General features: G+C 52.5%; 1 protein-coding gene across 2 annotated transcripts in view; it reads right to left on the bottom strand.

The window, feature by feature from the left end:
• The window catches only part of LOC123509769 (rho-related BTB domain-containing protein 1-like), a 70299-nt gene extending 66322 nt beyond the window's left edge, over positions 1 to 3977 (bottom strand). The window contains exon 1 of one of the 2 annotated variants that reach the window (XM_045264291.1): positions 3648 to 3977. The gene's annotated coding sequence lies outside the window, so the exon portion shown is untranslated. The remainder of the gene's footprint in view (positions 1 to 3647) is intronic. The other variant, XM_045264289.1, reaches the window with a different exon arrangement.
• Positions 3978 to 5000: the final 1023 nt, after the last annotated feature.

Raw genomic sequence — 5000 nt, 5'->3', positions numbered from 1 at the left:
ACACCATTCCAAGTTGAGCATTCCTTCTCTCGACACTATTTCCTTTTCCTCTCTCTCTCTCTCTCTCTCTCTCTCTCTCTCTCTCTCTCTCTCTCTCTCTCTCTCCATCAACTTCTCCGTTTCTCCTTCTCTCTCCTTCTTGTCTCCGTCTTACACTGTCTTCCTTTTCTTGTTTACTATTTCCTCTCCAAAATGGTCTCCTCCTCCTCCTCCTCCTCCTCCTCCTCCTCCTCCTCTTTATTGTTCCTTTCTTCCTCTCTCTTTCCTTTCATCAATTATTTTGCTTTATTTTATCATTTCTTACGTACAAAAAATTCTTCTATTTCTTCATTTCTTCTTCTATTCTTTCCTTCTTGTTCCCTTTATCACTTTTCTTTGTTATTCCTTTTTTCCTACTCCTCCATTTTCTTCCTTCTTCCTTTTTCTTTCTTTTTTATCAATTTTCTTTGTTATTCTTCTGTTTCTTCTAATATTTCTTCTTTATCTATTTTTTCTATTATTATTTACAGTATTAATTCTTTCTTTTCTTCCTATTCCTCCATTTTTCTTCCTTCTTTCTTTTTTTTATCAATTTTTCTTCGTTTTTCTTTCCTTTCTTCTAATATCTCTCTTCCCTCTTCGTTCATTTCAGTTTATTTTTCTTTTTATTTTTTTTATTTTTCATCTCCTTTCCTTCCCCATTAATAATTCCTCTACCTGTTCTTATCCCTTCCTATTCCCCATCTTTATCCACGTCCCCCTTCTTCCTCTTTCCCTATCTTTTTCTTTATTTCCCCTTTCTTTCTCTGATTCTCTCTCAATTCTCTTTTACATTTCATTTCTCTATCTTCTTTTCATTCTTATTTATGTAACACTCTCTCTCTCTCTCTCTCTCTCTCTCTCTCTCTCTCTCTCTCTCTCTCCCCCAGTACCTCCTCTTCAGAACTGCCTACCCCTCCCCTCTCCCCTCTCCCTTCTCCCCTCTCTCCCCTCTTTCGATCATGCAATACGTGGCTTCACTTCTTAGGCACACACAGGGAGAGGGGAGAGGGGAGAGGGAAGAGGGGAGGGGGAGCAAATGAGTGGAGGAGAATGGGGAGGGTAGAGGAGGATTACGAGTGAGGTGAGGTACAGGTGAGGGGATACAGTGGGGAAGGGGGGGACGAAGGACAGATGGGGGAGAAGAGGGGGGGGGAGAAAGAGGGAGAAGGAGAGATGGAGGAGAAAGATAGAAAGTGGGATTGTGGATAAGAAGAAAGATGAGGATGAAACAAAGGTGGAGGAGGAGGAGGAGGAGGAGGAGGAGGAGGAGGAGGAGGAGGAGGAGGAGGAGGAGGGGGCAATACGTAATGTTGGGGGTAAGTGAAATGACGCTGCTAATGACGATGATGCCAAGAGGTCAAAAGAGGAAGAGGAAGAGGAAGAGGAATTGGAGAAGAAGAAGGAGGAAGAGGAGGAGGAGGAGGAGGAGGAGGAGGAGAAAGAGAAGAAGAAGACAAGGAAGGAAGGAAGAAGAATCACAACTTAATTATCCTGAACAACCTTGTGGCATGAATAATTTACACACACACACACACACACACACACACACACACACACACACACACACACACACACACACAACTGTTATTTAAGCATCTCAGAGTTATATTAATAAACTTATGACTCGAGCCAATAACATCCAGATCACGTGTGTGTGTGTGTGTGTGTGTGTGTGTGTGTGTGTGTGTGTGTGTGTGTGTGTGTGTGTTACATCTCTGCACAGTACACGTGAAATTCATTAAATAATTACTTACATGAGAGAGATAATTACTTTGAGTGTACATAATTAAAACTTACATAAGAAAGATTTGTGTGTACTACGGCTGTTAAATACACACACGTACACAGATCAGATGTAGTACAGTGTATGTGTAGAGGTTGTACCCTGTGCGTGTGTATGTGTGTGCGTGTGTGTATGTAAGAGAGATGTGGGCCAGGTATACGTGTTTGTGATAGTAGTAGTAGTAGTAGTAGTAGTGATAGTGGTAGTGGTGGTAGAAGAAGTAGTAACAGTGGTAGTAGTAGTAGTAGTAGTAGTAGTAGTAGTAGTAGTAATAGTGGTGGTGGTGGTGGTTGTAGTAGTAGTTCTGCCTTTAAACTCCCGCACAACCCACCAGCCTCACTTCAAGACAACAAACCACGTGTCTCCAAACAAAAAACAAGACGAACCGCGGCCCTGGACGGCGCGGCGGCGAAGACTGACTGGGCCGCCACACCGCCACACCGCCACAAACTATGCAAAGCGACACACATAATGAGACTCATCGCGTGCATATACAAGTAAGCAGTAAGGGTTTCCACACGTGAAGCTGTCACCCACCCACCCACTCACCACCCACCCACCCACACAAAGGTTTAGGTTCACGAGAGGGTCAATGAACTCTAACAAAAGACAAAGCACATCTTTTCTCACAGGTGGAGGAGGAGGAGAAGGAGGTGGTGGTGGTGGTGGTGGTGGTAAGAATAAGAACTAAGGAATGGCAGTGGAGGTGGTCATAGTACAAGTGGTAGTGGCGGTGGTGGTGGTGGTATAGAAGTGGTGTACGCGGGGCAGCAACGCCACACACGTACTGCGTCACACTACAAGGCCTCCTCCTCTTCCTCCTCCTCCTCCTGCCACTCCGCCCTTAGCACACTCGCCACGCGGCCCACGCTTTGTCCCACTCCAGGCCCTCCACCACTCCACCACCAGCGCCGCCACTCAGCCTTTGTCCCTGCCCTCCACTGCCTCACAAGCACCACCACCTGCCGCTGGTCCACGTCCCGCCGTCAGCGTGCTGTCAGCGGCACCATCGCCCCGCACCCCAGCCTTACCCGCACCATGTCACCTGCTGCGCTTGCTGCTAATTCCCAAACACCATTCACCCCCACAACCTGCCTGGCATCACTGTCACCACCCCACCAGTCCCACCGCCACCACCACACGCAGCACACCACACGCCGCCCCAGCCCTGTGGCACCGCCGCGGCCCTGGCTATGCTGGCGTCGCAATATGGCAGCATCGCTCTGCTTCCTCCATAAGGCGGTGTCACAGTGTCAGACGCGTCACGTGGGCAAGTCCGGGAGCCTGAGAGTGGGAGGCATGCCCGGCCAGGTGGGGGAGGCGTGGGGGCGGTGGTAGCAACAAGGTGTGCAGGGAGGGGCCTCGCCTCACTCTGGGCAGGACAATGAGGGTTCACTATAGCGGGGTGAATTTAGCGGGCGTGGTTGTCGCCGCCCTGCACGCCACACGATACCGCTCCTCTAACACACACCTCGGAGGAGGCTGCCGCCGCCCCCCGTCCCGTCCCGCCCTGCAGGGTGAGACGGGGCGACGGTGACAGCCTGCGGGAGGAGGAGCAGCAGCAGCAGGGTTGCAGACAACGATGCCGTGGTTCCTACTGCTGGTCCTCCTCACCGCTGGTATTTCATTGTAGCCCCGCCACGCCGCGGCTGACTGGTCTGTTTTTGCAGCATGACTGTAAGGCAGAGTACGTGAGGCGGGGCAGGTAAGGAGCATCACCAGCTGGCGGCGGGGCTGCCCTCCCGAGCCTACCCACACCATGACGTCACTCGTTGTTTGTAAACATAGGTAACGTGCCTGCCGTGGTGCCCGGGTCCGCCAGGCGCCCCGGGCCAGTACTCACCTCACAGATCAATCCTCCTCCTTCACTCAGTCATGGTGACGGCGTAAATCCACCAGCGTAATCTTAGAAACTTGTTGACGAGATGCTCTTGGCGGGAAATGTTCTTGTGAATCAATACCATCCACTCGATTGGGACCGTGGTGGAGAGGTGGAGGATGCAGCAACACGGGACGCGGCCACCACCACTGCCACACTACTCTCCACTACACAGCAAGCCACTGGGGTGCCCCGCACAGCCTGCACAGCGACTAGCGGCTGTTTGAACCCTCTGAGCGCCGGGAGCACACTGAGCCCGCGTCCGGCCTCCACTGTAACCAAACTGTCAGCGGCGGCGGCGGCGGTGCCAGTCTAGGTGCCACAGGTTGCCAGACACCGACGGAACCACAACCTGGCGGATGTCCCTGGCGGTGGGGTGCGATGTTTAGCCACCCCGAGGACACAATACTTCATCAAGGAGCAGGCGAGGCGTGCGGCCCCTTCAGGCACCAGGCAGAGGCGCCGCGGCCTTACAGGTAACATGCTGTGAAGAGCGAATCGGCACCTCACAAGTTGCTCTCGTGGCGAGAGGAGCGGCGGCTGGCGGCCACTGCTGCTGCTGCTGCTGCTGCCCCACGTCCCCTACTCCCTACCTCCTGCACCCCGGCGGTCTCTCATTATTGTTTACGAGCGAGCAAGAACAAATAATCACATATAATGTCCTCGGTGCTATAGAGGCTACAGAATGGCCTGCCGTGATATGGACGAGGGGCGAGGAGCGAGGCCGCCGCGGCGCCCCGGAGTGACCAGCTGCTGCAGGCGCTGTCACCGCGCTGAGTGGCGGCCACCCGACCCTCCGTCAGGAGCACTCAGACCCTAATGTATGGAGGCACCCGAGCCAATGCCCTGTCTGGCCTGTTCCTGCAATCCCAGACACACACACACACACACACACACACACACACACACACACACACACCAGACGCTTCGTGACAAGGCAGCAGCAGACATGAGTACAGAAGGGGACACCTCAACACCATGCCATCCCCCGCCCTCTCCACGCCCTCCGCTCCCTCCTTCCCTGGCGACACACGCACCACCCTCCTTTGTGACTGTCAACGCCTTCACCTTTGTGTTGCCTCGCCACGCCACACAGATTGAAGTGTTTACACACACATCACACACACACACACACACACACACACACACACACACACACACACACACACATATGGAGAGAGAGAGAGAGAGAGAGAGAGAGAGAGAGAGAGAGAGAGAGAGAGATCCATTGCCTTACCTGGCTAAACCATCTCCTGAACTGATCTCATCTCCATCCTACCAACCTATCCTCCTCCTCCTCCTCCTCCTCCTCCCTTA

This window comes from Portunus trituberculatus, chromosome 27, assembly GCF_017591435.1.
Source record: "Portunus trituberculatus isolate SZX2019 chromosome 27, ASM1759143v1, whole genome shotgun sequence".
In the NCBI taxonomy this organism is placed as follows: Eukaryota; Metazoa; Arthropoda; class Malacostraca; order Decapoda; family Portunidae; genus Portunus; species Portunus trituberculatus.
The sequence above is the reverse complement of the archived record's forward strand: the minus strand, read 5'-3'. Positions and strand labels throughout refer to the sequence as shown.